The 20578-nt window shown below is 38.8% G+C and overlaps 1 protein-coding gene across 6 annotated transcripts in view; it reads left to right on the forward strand.

The window, feature by feature from the left end:
• The window catches only part of sulf1 (sulfatase 1), an 87134-nt gene that overhangs the window by 32754 nt on the left and 33802 nt on the right, over positions 1-20578 (forward strand). For 2 of the 6 annotated variants that reach the window (XM_039666839.2, XM_039666841.2), the window contains exon 1: positions 13431-13703. The exons of 1 other annotated variant lie outside the window; for it this stretch is intronic. The gene's annotated coding sequence lies outside the window, so the exon portion shown is untranslated. Of the gene's footprint in view, positions 1-13428; positions 13704-16383; positions 16516-20578 lie in introns of those variants that run through there. 3 more of the 6 variants (XM_039666835.2, XM_039666838.2, XM_089125566.1) reach the window with 3 other exon arrangements.

Consider the following 20578-nt stretch of genomic DNA (forward strand, 5'->3'; position numbering starts at 1 on the left):
GACATTTCCAGATGCATTTAATGCAGTTAAAAGGCTTGTGTAAGAATTAAAGAACAAGCTTTTCTTGATTTCAGTTTGTGATTTTTCGAGTGCTCTTATGGGTGCTCAACAGATAAGAGGGAAGCAGAACTTCTCAAATGGATCAACCTTTTCAGTGTTTAGTTGCCTTGAAGATGAATACTGATGCCCTTTTTCCATCCTTAACAGAGCATAACATAAACACAAATCTCAGGTTCCATGACTAGGATGGACAACAAGCTGCAGTTGATGGATTTCAAAATGTTTTTCTCTTAATTATGTGGTGTATCAATGTCCAATGTGGAGAAAAGGGGGATTTTATTATTTGTCATGGAAGAAACCATTACCTAGGCCTGAATGAATGCATGGAGACAGTACAGGCCTAAATTGGCAGTGTCACTGGAAACACTGGAACCCAACACAGACACTCTTCAGTAAGTTAAAGTTCAATTAAAGTTCACTAAATGACTGTTGAATTATTAGAAAAGGATAAGACGGCACAGCAAATCTTCCCCAAGCATATGAGTGAGAGTGACTTAGCTCATTGTAAAGTCTCTTTGGGTTTGTGACCTCGGTGCTCTGAGCCCCCATGTTGGGATTGACAAAATTGTGGATGATGGCCATCCTGTTTTTAGACTAAAGGAATAGTTTGCCCAAAATGAAAACGGTAATTTTCTGAACCTTTCTACTGTGGAACACAAACGATGTTTTGAAGAAAATTTCAGCTGTTTTTGTCCATACAATGAAAATCAATGGTCAAACTGTTTGGACAAAGATGTTTTTCTTTTGGGTTCCACGGGAAAATAGAAAGTCATACAGGTTTGGATCAAAATGAGGTTGAGTAAATGATGAAAGGATAATTTTTCTAACTAATTCTGTGGTGTATCAATGTCCAGTATGGAGAAAAGGGGATTTTTAGTTTTTGTCATGAAGAAAATCATTGCCAATTTAGGTCTGCACTATATCCCTAACCTCCATTCAGTACTCAGCACTGTCTAAACATGCAGGATCTGAATCAGCCTTCCACATCGGCTGGAGGAAATCACCTGGAAAGCAAGAGTTCTGGCTGGCTGCTATCTACAACAGAGAAAGAAAGTAAACAAGGATAATAGTCGGCAGGACTCTTTTAGGAGGAAGTGCATGGGCTTGTATATTCTTTTATTTACTTGTCTTGTTTTCTGGTCTGAAATGTGGGTAGGCGTTTCAAGACAGTGGAATGGGGATGGTTCTGGATTTGATGTTGAGAACTATTCTTCAAATTATCATGCGAGGAGCGAGGGAACTGCTAATAAGGCAGTGAAACATACTTCCGTCCAGGATAGAGTGCAGAGATTTGGCTTCTAGTGGCGGGGGTGAGGCCGGCCGGCCGGTCCTTCCTTCATGCATATGCAAGCACATCCTGAGAAAGAAGCTTGGCTGAGTGTCAGGGGAGCACTACAAAAGATTGGTGCTTGACAAGAGGCTGAGCTCCCTGCCAGCCAGTAGGGTTACAAAGTGGAACCGAGAGCCTCGGCAATGTTTGCTAAGATCTAAAGCTCTTCCCTAAAGCACTGTTTGCATTTCATTCACTTGCACAGCTGAAAAGTATAACCTCTTCTTTTTTTAGCTTACACTTCCACTGTCCTTCCCTTTTCTTTCTCTTTGACTCTGCAAGGTGTATTCTGCCATTTGGTTAACGAATGTGTACCAGAGGAAATGATGTGGGTAATGGGATTATTAGTTGTTTAGTTCCAAAGAATGCTCTCACACCAGTGGTGCGAAAGCCGGATCACCCACTAGCGGGAGGTTTTTCTTGGACTGTCCATCTGGCTGGAAGAGTTACACTGCCATTCACTGTTTTTGTATGCTGTGCTAATCAAGGTTAATATCGTTAACTAAAACTAAAACCATCAAAATTGACATTTATTTTAAATAAGATCTAAACGATCGCTCATTTAAAAAAAAAAAGAATAAATAACAAAATTCAAGTTTTATAAGCTCAAATGGTCGCCTTGCTCTGTTCTGTGATGCGCGTTCGTGACTCTCCTGTTCTAACTCGAGTCAATTTGCTCATTCCATTTGTTGAATGAACCAAATGACACGAAAAAAAGTTTCGTTCATTTTGATAAACGAGTTTGAACAGGAGTCACAAACGCGCATCACAAGGCGACCATTTGAGCTTATAAAACTTAAAACTTTGTTATTTATTTTTTAAATGAGCGATCGTTTCACTTGATTAAGACCCTTATTCATCGTCTAAATTTAAACAGAATCGTTTAAAGCCCTTTGAACACTTTGCACTGAAACTGTCTTTTGGGCCTTGAACCGTTTGGTTACTAGTAAAGTCCATTATATGGAGAAAAACCCTGGAATGTTTTCATCAAAAACCTTAATTTCTTTTCAACTGAAGAAAAAATGACATGGATATCTCGGATGACATGGGGGTGAGTAAATTATCAGCAAAAGTTTTTTTTTTTTTTTAAAGTGAACCTCCTTTAATGAAACCCCCAAATCTGTATTAATTCATGGTTGATTTCAGAGGAAGCTCTATGAACAGTAGTCCTCCTGCTGAGATGAACCTGATCCATGTCAAGCTCTCGTTCCTTAAATGGAGGACATTTCTTAGCTTGTTGGGGAAGTGGCTCTCATTGGGGGTTAGAATAGGATTTCTTCTTCCTCACAAACTGGCTTTTTTATGGCTGTCAAGAGGTTCCTCTCTAGTCATTGTTTATTGCCTTTTGTTTAAATAGGCACCTAATTAGCACCGAGATGACAGCAGTGCCCCACCACCACCTTTTAGGATGTAGTGGGCTTCCTGCTCGTAGATGGACACACATGCACAAAGGCTAAATATAGCCCTGGTCTCACAGTCCTAACATCAGGCTGTGAATTATTATGGGGGAAACAGACAAATCTTGTGTGTTTTTGAAACTGAAGAGAATGTTATACCGGTTCTGAATCAAGGCCGGTTATCCGCCATGTGTAACTGGAATGGCTCCGATAAAAGCACAATACTCCCAAACACAGAGGTATTACTGGAATTTGCACCTGTTGCAAGGCAAGCCCATGTGATCTGTTTCAATGTCCTAAAAGATGACCGCTGCTGGCCACAGCATTGCAGTTCACATTTGGTAGTAAAAGTGACGAGTAGAAAATAAAATGGACCATTTTAGATGTTACATGTGATCTTTGGGGGCTTTTTTTTTATCTCAAATTCAGTTTAACCTTTTTAAAACATTTTTATTAAAAAAAAATGCATGTTAAATATCAGTCATAACAATTTTTTTTAATTTTTTTTCTATTTATATATTGATTTTATTTTCTACTTAAATACTTTGTTTTAAATAAATAAACAAACATTAATTAATAAATAAAGATGTTTATTTATTTACAATATGCAAGTTAAATATCAAATTCCAAAGTTTTTCAGATCTATTTATTTTTCTGTTGTATATTAATTATTTAATTATTCGTTTAATCATTTTACATTTATTGAAATTGTATTTAGAAAAAGATGCAATTTTTAATAAATAGATTTAACAAATAAATTAATAAAGATCTTTAACATGATATGAAGAGTTCAGATGCAAAAGCCTCTAAATGCCATTTGAAATTTTCTTCTTTAATGATGATTTTTATGAAACTTGTGTATTTAAGTTTAGTAATTTCACTTAAATGGCAATGATAATTACCTATTAATTGTTATTTAAGTGAAATTACTGAACTTAAATATACAAGTTTGATAAAAATCATCATTAAAGAAGAAAATTTCAAATGGCATTTAGAGGCTTTTGCATCTGAACTCTTCATATGAATAGATAAATAAGATAAACACACTTTGGTATCTTTGCTTTTATCTTGCAGGTTACAAATATAAATTAAACATTTGTTTTTGTTAAATACATGCAAGTAATATACCCAAAGTTTGGTTGTTTGTTTATCTTAATAATTCATTTTATTTTCAATCTATTTATTTGTTTCATTTTAATTTACACTATTGACATTTACAACATGTTAAATATCAAAGATTGATAAAGATATAAAAAAATCAAATATTTCTTTGTGTTTTGTTTTAATAGTTTGTAATATATCTTTAAGATTTCTGATTTATTTGTTTGGAAATTGTTTCAAATCAACGTGCCCCTTTATTTGAAAGAGGCATGACACTTAGACCATTTTCAGAAGAATGACATCAGAAGTTCCCAGTATTTCATTTTCTTAACTAAACCATACATTTTTCCATGAGTCTTTGAGTTGAACAAACCCCTAACCATCATTTAATGCTATCTCGCGCACACACACTGTGACAAGGACCTTTAAATGTGGTCATTCTCAGCGTGGCAGCTGCATCCATTCTCTGAGAGGCCTGGGCGCAGACGTCCTCAATTGTAGCACAGGGCCATAATGTCCTCTTTCAACTGCCCCTTCATAAACAGCCAGGTGTGAGTGCTCTGAGAGGGGAGGGAGGCAGAACCCTGGAGGACTTTGCTGGCACTCACCGCATCTATTTTCATACGAATGCTCCCTCGTGTTCATAAGAAGAGAGGACTCATAAACTTTATAAATAACTAGTGATGTGATAAAGCCCAGTGCATGAGCTGTTGTTTAACGGCAATGCTCTGTGGTAATTACGTCCTCTAAAAAAAAGAGGCTCAATTAAAGAGCTTCCTCTCATGCCAATCACAATCCTCCGGACCCTTACCGCTTCCTCTACTCAAAGGCTGAAATTAGAATTAAAAAAGCCATAGCCACTGCCATCTTTTCCCAACTCTCATGGTTCGACACAAAGAGCAATGCACTTGTTTGACAATATATTGTATGTGTTTGAGAACCAAATCTGCATAATATATTACATGTCAAGACTTATTGAACTGTGAATCATTAATGCTTAGCCCAAGCTTCTGTAGCTATGCTTTAAAAAAGTGGCCTGTATCACAATGTAATTATTTAAATTTTGGGTCTAATAAAGACCTTATTTGGAATATCCAGCGTAGCTGAACATTCATTTATATCTTTACATGTCCAAACAAAGGTTCTTGGTATTTTGGGTTGATTTTTGATGCAGACAGTTTGTCTGCATTTTTGAGTGTGGCATGGTTGTTGGTGCCAAACAGGCCGGTCTGAGTATTTCACAATCTGCTCAGTTACTGGGATTTTCACGCATAACCATCTCCACTACAAATAGGAAAAAGAGGCTACAATTTGCAAGTGCTCACCAAAATTAGACAGTCGAAGACTGGAAAAATGTTGCCTTGTCTGATAAGTCTCGATTTCTGTTGAAACATTCAGATGGTAGAGTCAGAATTTGGCGTAAACAGAATGAGAACATGGATCCATCATGCCTTGTTACCACTGTGCAGGCTGGTGGTGGTGATGTAATGGTGTTGGGGGATGTTTTATTGAACACTTTAGGCCCCTTAGTGCCAATTGGGCATCGTTTAAATGCCATGGCCCACCTGAGCATTGTTTCTGACCATGTCCATCCCTTAATGGCCACCATGTACCCTCTGATGGTTACTTCCAACAGGATAAGGCACCATGTCACAAAGCTTGAATCATTTCAAATTGGTTTCTTGAACATGACAATGAGTTCACTGTACTAAAATGGCTCCCATAGTCACCAGATCTCAATCAACTGCAAGACGCGACCCTGTCAATATGGGCCAAACTGTTCTAAAGAATGCTTTCAGTACCTTGTTGAATCAATGCCCTGTAGAATTAAGGCAGTTCTGAAGGCGAAATGGGGTAATAATAATCCTAAATATATCAAGTAGCGCAATGCCTCAGACTGTTTGGCCGTGTGTCCACCAAAACATTTTTCCATTTGCCTGGCGTATGTTTTCCATTGTTTTCAATCTGAGCGCCACTTTTTTAGAACGCCTTGAGTGTAACGAGGCGCTGAACGTTTTTAGAACGCTGAAGTGTTGAGCGCTCTGAGTTTTTACTCGTCGCTGAGAGTTAAAAAATGTTTAACTTTTGGTAAAATGCAGCACTGTCACTATCACTGTCACTTTTTACCCAGCCGTTCAATCACAGTGGAGGAGGGTTTGGACCAATACCACAACATTCTTTCTGTACAACAACAGCAGAGCTAACCGAACACAATGGATGAAAAAAAAATTTTTAGTATGACACAAATTATCTGTGAAATCAGTTGCATTAAACAGTGCTGCGGATATTCTGTATCAGCAACGAAACGTCTAAACGGAAAAAACACTGCGCTGCCAGCTAGGCGTCTTCAGCAGAGCGTCTAGCGTTTTCAGCTTTGGTGGACACACGGACTTAGGCTGGCGCTGTCATCCTCACACTGCTATGACGTATGATTCTGCGGTTCTGCAGTTAGACCTATCTCGCTCCCGCCGTTCTCACGTCCCTCGGCCTCGTCCTGCTCGCGACAACATTATTTCGGGAACATGACAAGCCAGTGAATTAGCAGGTTTCAATTGTTGCTTTTCACAGTGCTTGACATTTTATCTACATGTCACGCGGCTAGAGTTTTGACCCGTCTTTGTTTTATGAGCAGGTGCCACTTGAGAAATTGACACTTTAGGTTGTTTCTCCACTATTAGTACAGCTGCAGCGCACTGTTAAACTTGAGTTTGGTTTGAACGACGGTACACACTGTGCAAGAGAGGGGTGTGATCAAAGCGTACCTGAGCAAAATTGACACTGCTAATACATTACTCCATGGCTCTGATTGGTTGTTTCTGCCCGAGAGCGGTGTATTTCTGCAAATGGCAATAGGACCACTGGGAGGAGCCAGAGGCGCTTGATTTTTTTTTTTTTTTTTTTCTCTTAACAGATTATCTGTCTCATATTCTACTGCCAGGATATAATGACAGTTTTAACAAATATGTAAATAATAATAATAATAACAATAATAATAATATTTGTTTACAAAAGTTACCTACAGCAGCTTTAAGAAATAAAATGCTAGTCAATTAAAAAAATATATAAATATTTATTTTTATAAAAAAAATGACTAGCATTTTATTTCTTTATTTTACTTTTTACTGACTTTTCATTTACTTGGTTACTCGTTTATTTGACTTAAATCCATTAAATATTTGTTCAGCTAAAGTCAATAAAAACTATTTTAAAGTTATAGTAAATTTAAAGTTGATTTCTTTGTACTTTTTACAGTAAATTTTTAACTAAATAATATGAACTTTAATTGGAAAATGAAAACATTAGTTTTCGTTTGTCATCGAACGTTTCCTTTTAACTCATCTTTAGTCCTGAACTGTCCTTTAGCTCTTCAGCTGTCCTGATGCATTTAGCCATCCGTTTCCAATTTTCTTATCACTGCCCTAGGCAACCCTAAGCAAAGTTGTGCGGGGGGTGACCGCTATCTATATAACTATCCACCTCACACACACCAAACATTAATTCTCTCTGTCAATGACCTGCTTGCAGCATGCTTTTAGGGATTATACTCAACCAGCCATTTGAGGATGTCGAAGTGCGGACAGGGCCTCCTCACATGAGGATTTGCCTTTTCTGTCTTGTTCCTTCTTTTCACTTCTGGGTCTGAGAGGATTAAACCATGCTTCCGGACGCAGGGCATTATTTGCCAGGGATGAGAAAGGTAAAGGAAGTAGCTGGGACCTAGTGATCCCTAAAGATAGAAATATCAGATTTTATACAGTTTTGGAAACTTTAAAAGTTTTGTGTAGTTTCTGTGTAGGGTGAGTAAAAGTTCAAATTAAGTTCACCAAATAACCCAGAAGACACTTATGTTTGGGGTGAATGTAGAATTCATTGTCTCATTCACTAGTAACATATAATATATAACGTTTTATGCTACATACTCTATATATTATATGAATAAATCTACAGTATAATTCTATAAATTGAGACAGAAATATTGGCATGTAACTCCTACTTTTCATGAGTTGCCAAAAGGTTGGTAGGACAGGAAAATTATGAAAGAAAAAAATGATAAAGAAAATTCCATCGGCCTGGTGTCAGACCTGCTAATGTATGATTTCATAAAAAGAAAAAAAGAACCTACCGCTTTTTTTCGTCATAAGTGCTCAGTTTGTGCTGGTTTCAAACGTTTTACATTCAAGTGAGCTTAATTAGAATGACTCACTTTAGGGCTGCAATTAAATTATACCATGTAATGTGCTTTATCTTGCAAGAATTTCAATTTCTTTTTTAATAGATTCCTTGGTATCTACATCGTTGGCCTTTAAATTCAGTACATTCTTCATGACATTGATTTTGTGACTGTTAAGTGTTGTTTATAGGGACAACTAAAATTGTTTGATATACATTTGACCTAGTTTTATGTTGTCGTAGAAGGATTGGAGTTTTCTTGTCCTGGAGGAATACCTTTGTCTTCCACCCTTCATTCTGACAATGCATCAATTCAAAGCCTGTTCCATTGGAGATAGTGGTTCACACTAATCACCCTTGCTTGAGGTGCCCTTTCTGCAGTGGAAGAATGTTGCAGAATCTTTCTGTCTCTCTTGCAGCTGCTTCCCATCTGCTATGTTTTCAAGATTAGTATCGCTTTATTCTTACATGTGGGGCTCCCATGGGCTAATAATTTACATATGCTGTCATGCCACACTGTGCTTTACTGTTTCTTGAGCCCTGAGCAGTGACAGAGCCTGAGGGATTCAAGGGATCTTTGGATTCTTGAGTGCCAGTAAGCATGCTAGGGGCATACAAACCCCAGGACAGTCTGCACAATAGCCTGTTCCTTTCACATCAATGTCGTCGTTCATCAAAACAATGGTCGAGACAACCTGGGTTTGGAAGTGCATCAGCCCTGACAGAACCCAACAGCAAAGGGGTAGGGAGAATGTTGCACAGATAAAGGTTAATTGCCTTCACTTCATAATAAAGTACGTCATGGTTTGGAATTTATAGCGTATTTACGTATTTTTTATAGAAATAACCCCAATAGGTAATTTGGTTTTATGAATTTCCAATGTGATTTGAGTTAAATTATGTTATAAAGTTTTGTACATGTCTTGGCTGCAGTAATATATTTCAGAAATGCTAATGTACTTAACCATGCAGAAGTTTTCTGCCCCAGCGTGACTGAGGGGCCCATATTCTGGATCTAGATGATGGTTCTGATAAAGACTACAGAGGAAATGACTTCTATATTTGGTTTCAAGCTCGATGGGCAATGAGGGCTTATGAAACCAATACACCGTTTGAAGTGTTAGTCAATAAGTAGCTTGTGTGCTCGTTCCCTGATTGCGCATGGCAGCCATGTAGCCTAACAGCTAAAGTAACACTCTCTTCCGACAGTTGTTTCAGCTTAAAGCTAAAAATGGTTATTGCTTGGGATCTGGAGGCATTTATAGTTACTTTCGTCCAAGAAAGTACTTGACAACGCTCTTAATTTTTTCTGGCAAAAGGAACCATCCGCGGACTCGGAGCGGTCAGTCTAGGACATGTGTGGGCAATTAGCTTGAAGTTAGCGTTCTCTGATCTGAAGCATAGACATGTTTTGTCAAGAAATAAAAGTATGTTGAGTCTTGGCTAAGCAGTTTAACTACTAGAGAAGTTTCCTTACATTAGCAGGTCTGTTATTGGTAATTATTTGGTTCCAGTGAGGCATGAATCCCCCTCTTCTCTCTGAGAAAAAAAAAATGATTGAGACCAATATGCAAATAGTAGTTTAATGTCATTTTGACCGTGTGTAAACACACTTTGTAGTAATAAGGTGAAATTACTTTGATTTAAGTTTCAATAATTGAGGTTCCACCCCATAGTTATTAGTTGATTAGAGCCAGTGACACATGACATTTGTCTGTATACTGATAATTACGTTAACTAGCAATCGGCTTTGATGTTGAATCTCAAAGAACGGTGCTGACAATGGTGACAGTTGTCTGGGAAATCAAAGTGGTGCAATTAGTTTGCAATTAGCCTACTGGTTTACCGTTTGATCTGAGTGATGTCCTAGTCTGATGAATAGCATTCAATGATGTTTCTGAATAGCTTTGGCGCATCCAAAGTGAAAACGTGTTTGGGATGTGTTCTGTGTTTGACACCTAAGCTTAGCCGTTTTATATACGTTGGCGATAAAGATGTGAATATTTCAGGATAGTGATAGGCTTATTTGCTGAGATCAGAGCATGCTCGAGGTCAAAGAATTAGGCAGCTGACTCTATAAAGTCTTTGATCCATAGTGCGGCTGCATTGCATGCGTGCTTTTGGCACTCGAGACCATAGAAGACAACACCACAAATGTCATTTATGTTTAGAGCCCGTTCACGCTCGCTCTCTCTCTCTCTCTCTCTCTCTCTCTCTCTCTCTCTCTCTCTCTCTCCCTCTCTCCCTCCCCTTGGCCCAAAGACACCAAGTCTCATCCAAGCATAATGAATGAGATAAATGAACCAAGTAGGCCCCCTCTAGCTGATATACACTTGCACAAGGTTTTCACTGCACCTGTGAGGCTCATTTAGGCTTGTAGATTGGAGAGGGCCCTTGCAGGGGTTAATTCTGTGTCCCTCTTTTGTGTGTTGGGAGGGGGACTTTTTTTTTGGTTTTGCTCTGCACAGCCTAAGTGACCTCCTGCAGGGTCTTTAGGCTTAACTGACACAAGAACAGTTCATAGTGTCCTATTCTAGAGGCCTCAAACATGTAGGCTCAAAGATCCTTAAGGTTTTTTTTTTTTTAAAGTCTATGGATTCATGTACCAAACATTTCTTTTTGTCATAAAGGTGTAAGGGTTTTATATTTTAGAAAATAGTTTTGTTGAATTATTTATTATAATTATTAACTGTAAAAAAGTTGCTGCCTTAAATTAAGTACAATCATGTTTAAGTCATTTCAACTTAAATTGCATTAAACTGACTTAAAAAAATGAGCAAAATCGTGTACAACTTATGAAAAAAGTTGAAAATTGCTTTTGAGTTAAATCAATGTAAAAAACCTGGCACAGATCCCACTTCAAACCTAGTTTGCAAAAAAGTTTTTTTTAATTTTTTTTTAGACATACCTTAAATATTAAATATAAATTAAATGTCTTTGTTTCGATGACAGTGCAAGGGGTAGAACGACATTTTTGGGGGAGCAGAGAGGACTCGAACTATGAAATAGTGAAGCAGTGCTTCGAAATTCAAGAGCGCTTCCTCACAAGGCTATGATTTTCTAAATTTTTCTAAAGATGGTGTCATTTCAATTTTGAAAGATACTTGCAGTTCTCTTGAGATCTAAGATGGGTTTATTTTAGTCTTGGGACAGAGAGGGGTTAGCTGACAAAAATGTGGGAAACATGTTTTGGATTAACAAAAGACCATACCTACTGGTACAATAAGAGACATTTCTTGTCAGTGATCAGTGAGTCCACTATAGAATAGGATTGTATGCCACTTCCCTCCCTCAAAGGCTGTTAGAAATAGTGGGGGTTGGGGGGCTGTCTTTGGGGTTTGAGGTGCGGCATGTACTAAGTGTGTAGTTGTAAGGGGGTGGGGTCACACTTTGTGAATTCAGTCAATCTAATTTGAGCTCTTCCACTGAAGCCCTCATCTCATTCCCCTTTTCCCAAACCTCATGTGAACCAAGACCGGGGGTTTGCATGCCCCTGATGAAAATAGCCTTTGTTGCTCTTAATCTAATATCCTGTGCATTTAAACAGCAGTGAAAATGAGAATCCTGCTAAAATGTTGGAAGTATCTGTTTTCACCCAGTAGTTCCGCTGAACACGCTGGCCGGAAAATGGATCAGAGCGAGTCACACAGCATGCAAATGGAATTAAGATGTGTTGAATGCATTTGCTGGAAATTTCTGTCCTGTTGCATTGGAAACCCTTTAAAAACAAGACTCTTTGAGTACACGTTGGTTGTGTTGAATGAAAAAACCTGTGTGGTGGTATCAAACCTGAGTCACCCTGCTCTTTCCATTAGATATGCCATGCTAAGCTCATGTTTTGTCGTCCACTGGTTCTTATCTTCCCTTACAGCCTCTCCTGACACTGTCACGAGTCAAGTATCTCTCCCAGATTGACACCCATTAGCACATGGGAGATGAAACAAATGTAGAATTAAAGTATAGGCGTGCTATTCTTCTCTTTGGCTACTTGAGTGGGCTACGTGATGAAATGCTCACAGTGTTTGTTTGATTTGGGGCTTTTGAGGGGTTTGTCACAAGTGAAGATTGATCAGTGTTTGAGTTTGGTCTGGGATAACTGAAACTTTTACCAGGTGTGAAGGCAGCTTTAAAGAATGCTAATAGGTCACTTAGCAGCCTTTGTTTTCATTTCCTCAACTGATGAACTCAGTTGCTAAGATAGCACAGAACCAGGGTTAGCATGTTTATTGAGCTGAAGTTTCATGAAAGAAAAGCCACTTTCTATTGACCTTCTAACATGAGAATGAGCAATGATTGGCTTTCAATTGTCAGTGCACCAACATTCAAACTGTTTTTGAGTCTTGGTGGCTTAAAGGGTCAGTGGCATGAATTTTCAATTGTTTATCCAAATAAATATTTACAAGGTATTAAAATTGCAATGCATACATACAATAACTTGTCATATTGGAATTAATTTAGTTTATGAAAAAAATATATTTTTAAAAAGTAAAAAAGTAAAAAAAGGACGAGTTTTTTTTTCAGTACAAGGTTAGGTCAAGTTTTACAATGTCAATGTAATTCATACAATTATTATTGATTAAACCTTTCTTTTATATATTGTTATATAGATGTGTATACAAAGTGTTAAATTGAGTCCATTAAATTGAAACTTTTGTTAATGAAAGTTTTTCCAAAATATTGTTTTTAGGAATGTGGCGCATTTGTATTTGTTTTATTTTCTTGGCTATTCCTCTTCCATTGACCGTAAAGCAAATGCTTCACTAAAGTAAAAACCAATGGAAAGTATGCTATTAACATGAAATATTTAGCCTGTCTTCAAATAAATGACAGTGAAGCTATTTAAATCCCACACAGCATCACAAATGACAGTAGCTAAAATAAATGAAACTAAATGGCGCTAATGATCCTGGCTCAGTCTCTTATCTCTGGAAAATCTCTTTCGCGCTTAACTTAAGGCAGTAGATTGCGAAGGACAGGAATGTTGCCGAGACAGCTGAAGATTTATAACGGGGAGGTGTGAGTTGGGCAGATGTAACAGTGTAGTACACACCGTACATTGTGGTCTATGCAATACGTTCTTTCTTTAACTGACCCTTTTGTAGAGTTTTTTTTTTTTTACCTCATAGAGGTACTGCATTTCAACTCTATATACGAGTGAGACTTGAGGAACCCCAGGCTGCTTCTGTGGGATTCCTGTGAGCTACAAGTGGCAACATAAATGTTCATAGACATGCTGCCCTCCCTCCCTCCCTCACTCGCACTCTCAATCCCCTCCCTCCTCTTCTCCTCTCCTCCCTCTCTCTCTCTCTCTCTAAATCTCAGGTTACCGTGGCTGGAGTTTTTAGACATCTCTGACTAGTGTTTCCCTTATGTCCTTGTCCCTGCCTCCAGCCTGGGAAGAGCCACCCAGTACCCTCTCTGATTGGACTGGGTAGTTTGTCTTGACGCACCACTGTGCTGAGTGCTGGAGGACGTGTTTCAACAGATGGTTGGGGTTAGTGTGTGTCATCACATTGGAGAACGGATTAGAGGAGGAAGGTTGTCTTCCAGGAGCAGTGTGGTCCCCACAAACACTCTGAGGAGCTCAAGAGCGAACAACCCACAGCGATAGAAAGATCAACTCCATGAGCAAGACTGATATCCAGGTACTAACACTTCTGATTCTCACTCTCTCCCAACTAGTTTTGTTTTTCCTTGGAGGGTCTGGAATTTTTAGTTAAGCTGTGTGAAGCTGAAGTGATGTCAGGTTTGGGATTTATATTTCTGAATGAGAGATTGTTTCTGACTGACGAGACGTCTTTTTGCATGTTATGTTAATGAACCATGTAATTGGATTTTCACTGCTTGAAAATGACATCACCTTTTGGAAACCTTGATGTAATTGCCGTTTCTGTCACGCTAAAAACTTGAAGGGAACATCTCACTATAGATCATGACCTTTAGACTGTGCCAGTTATGCATTCACACAAATTTGACTTGAAGTGAAAGCAAAGCCTTGCTACACAATCTATTTTTCAGACTGATCCCTGCACGTGTTGCCGGCAAACAACTTTAATCCATTCAATTTTTCATCACTTTAAATAAGCTGTGTCCTACATTAGTCTTCATACTGAAGAAATGTGGTACATTAAGAACATCCCCTGGACCAGGTTGCAACATATGCAAATGGCGGGGTGCCTCTAAAAAAATCATGCCACAAGTTTCACTCAACTCCTGTAAACCAAAAAAAAAGGCAGAACTGCCAATGAAGAACTAGATGTCTAGCATTAATATGTTGCTGCCGGGCATGTATACAGTGTGAGGTGTTTGCTGAGGGGACTGTACAGCTGTAAGGGCAAGGGGGGTAGAAGAATGATGCCAGGAATGCCACAAAGACGGAGTTGTGTGAATGATGTTTATTTACACACATTAATCAGCCATGTCAACATCACTCACTCACTCACACACTGAAATTCATTTAAGAAAACCACAAATACATCAGCACTAGTGTTGAGATTTTACAATGAGGGCAGTCATTACCAGTGACGACTGCAGGATTATGAAGGGACGTGATTTGAGAAACTTGTTACTCTAGATGTGCAGTTATGCCTTATTAGCTGAATTTGGCTTCATTAGTGTTTGAAAAATCATTTGAGAGATGAAGCTTATGCAGACATTACCTTTCGTTGAACCAATTTAATGCACAAGTGGATTTGATTTAATGTAAGGTTAAAAATGACCTTGCTAAATTGATTTTGATGGGTTGCATTAGTCGCCAAAAACTGCTTTTCGTTACATTTCTTTAACGTGAGCCATATGTAATTTGGTGTTTTAGCTCTGAGATCTGAACTAAAGACTGTTTATGGTCTCAAACCCTTGTTTAAGTTTGAAAGCAGACAATACCATTGACCTGTCCGTTCTCTGCGAACAGAGCCATGCCGTAAACTTGTCAGTTACAGTTCCTCATCAATCACTTTCTCTAAGTGCAATTAGTTTTAAAGATACAGGCCTGCTTCTTATTTTTGTGCACTGTTTTTAAATGAACGGTACTGCCAAAAAGAAAAATGTCAGTTAGTCAAATGTTATTTCAAACGTGTATGAATATCTTTTGTGGAATGTGAAAGGAAATGTTGAATGTCCTGCTCCCTCTTTTTCTTAATGAAAGTGAAAAATCAGGGGTGTCAAGCTTCAAAATCGAGCTTCTGTATGGTCTTCTGAATTACAGACTCCGTATGATAGCTTTGTGTAATGAACGGATGAACATGCCCGGATCCCTATTCACCTTTTTCATTGGAACACAAAATGAGAAATATTTTGTAGCTATTTGTTTTCCATATAAGACGATGCAAACAAGTTTGGAATGACAGTAAATAATTACATCATTTTCAGATTTGGTCAAATGGATATATGATCTTGATCCCAGCATCTTTGAGAGATTGTTGTGGTTTTGTGTCCGTCTAAACAGTTGCTGCAGCTGTTGTGAATAATTTGCAGTTCTAGATTTGGGTCTGCCAACACTAATATTGTTTCAGTAGCTGTTCGGTCTTTTGGAGAGTTAGACCAGGGATCAGCTGTACCGTGAGAGTGGGACCACAAGAGAGCATGAACTCTTAAGCTGTGTGTGTGCGCGCGCATGTTTGTGTGAGAATGAGAGGGAATCTTTGTCGAACTGTCAATGACCATTTCAAACTCTATGGTCTAATATCCTACAGTACATGTCTTCTCAGTTTTCCTGAAGCTTTGGACATGTGTTAAGTATTTGACCCCCTGCCATTCGTGTTCACTTACCAACTCAAATCAAAAGCAGCGGGAACCCATGTGCCACTGTCCCACATGACTCTTGTGCCGTTTATAAAATGCCTCTTTGCCTTTAACTAGTTGCATACATTCACTGCTGTTCTGTCAAACAAATCACAGTTGCCAGGGTGCTGGACATTTAACAACCCATATGTACGATCCTTTCTGTCAAGTGCTGGAAAAATGGCAGCATGTGGAGGTGGCCACCGGTGCCAGCTGTTCCCAGGATCCTCTGAGGAGCACCATTGTGTTAGGTGACCAACCATTCCCACCACATGGACATTACAAGTATTGTTTAGATAGGCAGCGAGAGAGGACATTGAGCCACACTGTGTAGTATCTGTTTATCTCTGCTTAATAATAGTGTTCCTGCAGGAAGTGAGGTGGTAATTTAAAAGGGAAGGGTGGGTGACATTAAGGCTGTAATTGAGAGTTGACAATGCTTCGGCGTGATGTTGTCTCTCTTATCTGTGGCTCTTAGTCCTGTGCTTTGGGTGTACGGTTTATTATTTCACTGTGAATGTTATTGATCTCTCTTCATAGAGGAGGGGTCGTCATGAGGTTTGGATGATGCTATCTACTCTAGGAACAAGAGACTCATGGGACACACTGCTGCAGATGGCACTCTCAATAGCGCCCCCTAGTGTTTGAAGAACATCACTCTATTGCATCAGGGTCACGGTAGGCGAATCCACTGCTTGAGATAATACTTGAGTTCATTTGAAAGAACCATTAGGAGAATCTCTAGGCAAATATAGCTGTTCTTTCAAAAACATGTATGGTGACTAGTGGTTCCTCTAATAACTCAACCATAAAGGAAAGGTTTTAAGGCACTTGAAATGATTTTGAGACAGTAGAGGTTCTCAATGGTTCTGGCAATGGTCTATCCACGTATTTCGTTTTTACAATAACGCCCTCCTTAATTCAGAGAGGCATTCTAGAGTTAGGCACTGACTACTTGAATTCCTTGGGGTCATGATTATTAAGGTAACTCAGCCAGTCATTATTGACCTTTGAGGTTCACATTGTAGCTGTCTAACAGGAGTCCACTGCCCATTCTTTGACTTGTCCAAAGGCAGGCAGCTTTGCCGACAGCTCACCTAATAAAAGACAGCATGCAATGCTTTCAAAAATGTAACCTCCCACCCTTCTCGCTTAATATTTTTATGCAACTTCTGCAAGAATGAATTGAGTGGGTCCATAAAGCCCTATTTTGGACGTGACATGTAAGCATGCAACATATCCAGACTCAAACAAACTCTGTTGCTGAATGACTTTGATTTGCTTTCATGTCTCTTTCTCGTCTTTACCGTGGGGAAATGAGTCTGACCTCTGCTGTGGCTTGCTCTTGAGTGGAATGCCTATAAACCTTTCATTGCTTTGGGTTTGTCTCGCCAGAGACTGGTTCTGTGGTTTTCCTGTTTGGTTGCCATGGTGTGATCGATGTGGCAGAAATTAGACGTAGATCAAGGGTAGGGAAATTTGTAGTTGGGAAAAAAATTTGTTTGGCATAATTAAATTAATTTAGCATAAATGTTGTTTTTAGTTGAGTGACCCTTATTTTATGATACAAAAAACGGCAGCTTCCATTTTATTTATTAACTGTTCCAGAACCAATATGAATGACCGCTTAATTGCGATTTCAGATTTGGCTTTTTTTGTAGTTGCAAATGACTCCCGACTATCTCAAAATAATACTTTTTGTCGCTACTTTTTGTCATAATTGCAACGATTTCAAATTATCATACTTTCTCTTGTGATGGCAACTTTGTCACAATTGCGTCTTTACATCTCACGATTGCAACTTCAAAATTAAGACTTTTTTCCCAAATTACAATGGTCATAGTTCTGACTTTTGATTGCGACTTTCAACCGTTTCAAAATTGTTAGCTTGTTTTCTTATGTGACTTTGATTACCCCACTATATAACTTTCTTATTTTAATTTTAAATGTTATTGTATATAAATTTATATACATACTACTAGATTTGTTTTACTCTTAGGTTGAAACAGGCTTTCATTAGAAAAAGACTGGCCAGCTGAGGTTCCCAGAGGGCATTCCAGAATTCTACTCAGGCTAATTTACATATGGTATGTTTGTCTCTGGCACTCGGCGTTTTAGGGTTGGCCTGCTGACTGTGGATTCATAAATGCTTGTGAATATATGGCAGTACAGCTTTTGAAAATGAATCCTGTGATTTTGAAAAGATCATACAGTCGGTGGATGGGGCGTGACCTGTAAAAGTACAGGTGTCAGAAAAATGCCAGTACACTCAAAGTTAATTACGTTACAAATGATGTGATCGCACGCTTAAAAGCCACACGCATTCACGCCTCAAGCGCTGACGAAGTGAGCATCAGAGTACAAATTACAGGTTGCATTTCTGCGTGTGGCTGAAGGGATGGATCACAAAGTTTTTTTTTCCTTCTTTTCTTTTAGGAGTAACATCCCACTCGTATCTATAGCAGAGTGATAGATGGGGTCAGGGATGTGTATTCTCATTGTCGGTTTTTCTGCATAGATTCTGTCTGTACATGCCCCACATTCTGAAAGTGTACCATTTCACACTAGGACAGAAATGCTCTGACTGGGGCCTGCTGACAGAGCCCTCTATGCACCCACTCACCCCGCCCAAAAGCAGTCTGGAATTCCGTTCCTAGACGCCCCTAGTACATTTTCAGCATTCAGGTAGCCAGAGTCTTCGCCAAAATAGGTAGTCTCAAATTAGCATGCACTGGTGGCTTTGCTAGCATCGAGTTTGTGATTTCCAGCCCATTTGACTTGTAAAAAGCCTTATGATCACGCTTTGTCATTTAAGGTGCAGCAACTAAGGCCCCGTTTACACCTGATATTAAGATGCAATTTGGTCGATCGGATCACAAGTGGGCGATGCTAAATACAGACGAAAACTGGGTCTAAATTTTCGAAAACGCATTCAGCAGGATTGCTCATGTGGTCCGAAGTGTTCGAACTGCCACAAAAGACTCTCTGCCTACTGACCTAACGTGTAAACATTGTGGGAACCGCGCTAACCAGATTTAACTTTGTCAGCTGAAGACCCAAAATTTGTTTTTTAAGATGAAAAATGTACCAAGCACAATGTTCTCTCACAATTCCTGATTTCTAACACACTCACAGCGTCCGGCACATCCTTGCAGCTGTCAGAGCTGAAACGAATGCTGCTTCTCTCCATATGTTGTTCAATCTAAATTGCGTGAGCTTATTTGATCCCTTAGATTGAAAGATCAGAAAAAGCCCATACATTTACCCCCACCATACACCCTCCCATCAAATAAATCAGGACAGAAATGGTTGAAAGTGGACTAGAGAGACATTAAAATACTAGATGGAAACAAGCATGTGTCTACCTTGTCTATTTATGATTCGATCGACAAAAACGCATCATAATACCAGGTGTAAACAGGGCTTAAGTCCCTTACTTTGTGCGAGTTGAAAGCTGATCCTGGCATTAAATGGAGTAACACTGCTTCAATATCTCCACTTTCAGACAGGCCATATGGTCCAATGGTGAGGCCTGCCGTGTGCTTGCTGGTAGACCAAGAATTTATATTTGGAGTTTCAGTTCATTTTAGTTTGGCTCATTAAAGGAGTAGTTCACTTTTAAAAAAAAACTTTTGCTGATAATTTACTCACCCCCATGTCATCCAAGATGTCCATGTCTTTCTTCCTTCAGTCGAAAAGAAATGAAGGTTTTTGATGAAAACATTCCAGGATTTTTCTCCATATAATTCCCTTTACTGGTAACCAAACAGTTCAAGGTCCAAGGTCTCCTGTTCGAACTCGTTCATCAAAATGAACAAATCTTTTCTCGAGTCAATTCGTTCATTTCGTTCATTGAATGAACCAAATGACACAAAAAAAGATTTGTTCATTTTGATAAACGAGTTCGAACAGGAGAGTCACGAATGCGCATCACAGAACAGAGCAAGGTGACCATTTGAGCTTATAAAACAAACTTTATTATTATTATTATTTTAATGAGCGATCGTTTTGCTTGATAAGACCCTTATTCATCTTCTGGAATCATTTAAAGCCCTTTGAACAGTTTGCAGTTTGCACTGAAACTGTCTTTTGCACCTTAAACCGTTTGGTTCCCACTGAAGTCCATTATATGGAGAAAAATCCTGGAATGTTTTCATCAAAAACCTTAATTTCTTTTCAACTGAAGAAAGAATGACATGGATATCTTGGATGACATGGGGGTGAGTAAATTATCAGCAAAAGTTTTTTTTTTTTTTTTTTTTTTTTTTTTTGTGTGAAGTGAACTACAGTACTCATTTAATGTAGAAATAAGGGTAATAATTCAAGGGAATCACAGTCAAATTCTGTTTTTACCAGGCTTTTGTTTTTCTCCTTTTACCTGTGCTCTTTTTTGACTGAATCTGAATTGACCACCTTCCTTGTTGAAGAAAAGGGCTAATTTGTTTCGACAAGTGTTCCAGTATAAATATTCATCAATCCTTATCAGATATTCATGGGTCATTTAATCTGTATACATCTGTGGCCAGGTCTCAATTATAACCTGCTCTCCAAGACACAGAACCCCCTTTGGTATAGATGTGGCCTGGTGGCACCTCTTCTATAATAGTGAGGGATTTATGTCTTCAGGCTTGTAATGGTGCCACGCGTCTTCAGTCAGCAAACTGCACATAATATTAGGATCACTTAAGCGGGAAGGATTCTCCAGCTCAAACAGATTTGCTTGGCTCCCTACGGTCTTCAT

The sequence above is a fragment of the Pimephales promelas genome, chromosome 22 (genome assembly GCF_988280905.1).
Source record: "Pimephales promelas chromosome 22, fPimPro1.hap1.1, whole genome shotgun sequence".
Classification (NCBI taxonomy): Eukaryota; Metazoa; Chordata; class Actinopteri; order Cypriniformes; family Leuciscidae; genus Pimephales; species Pimephales promelas.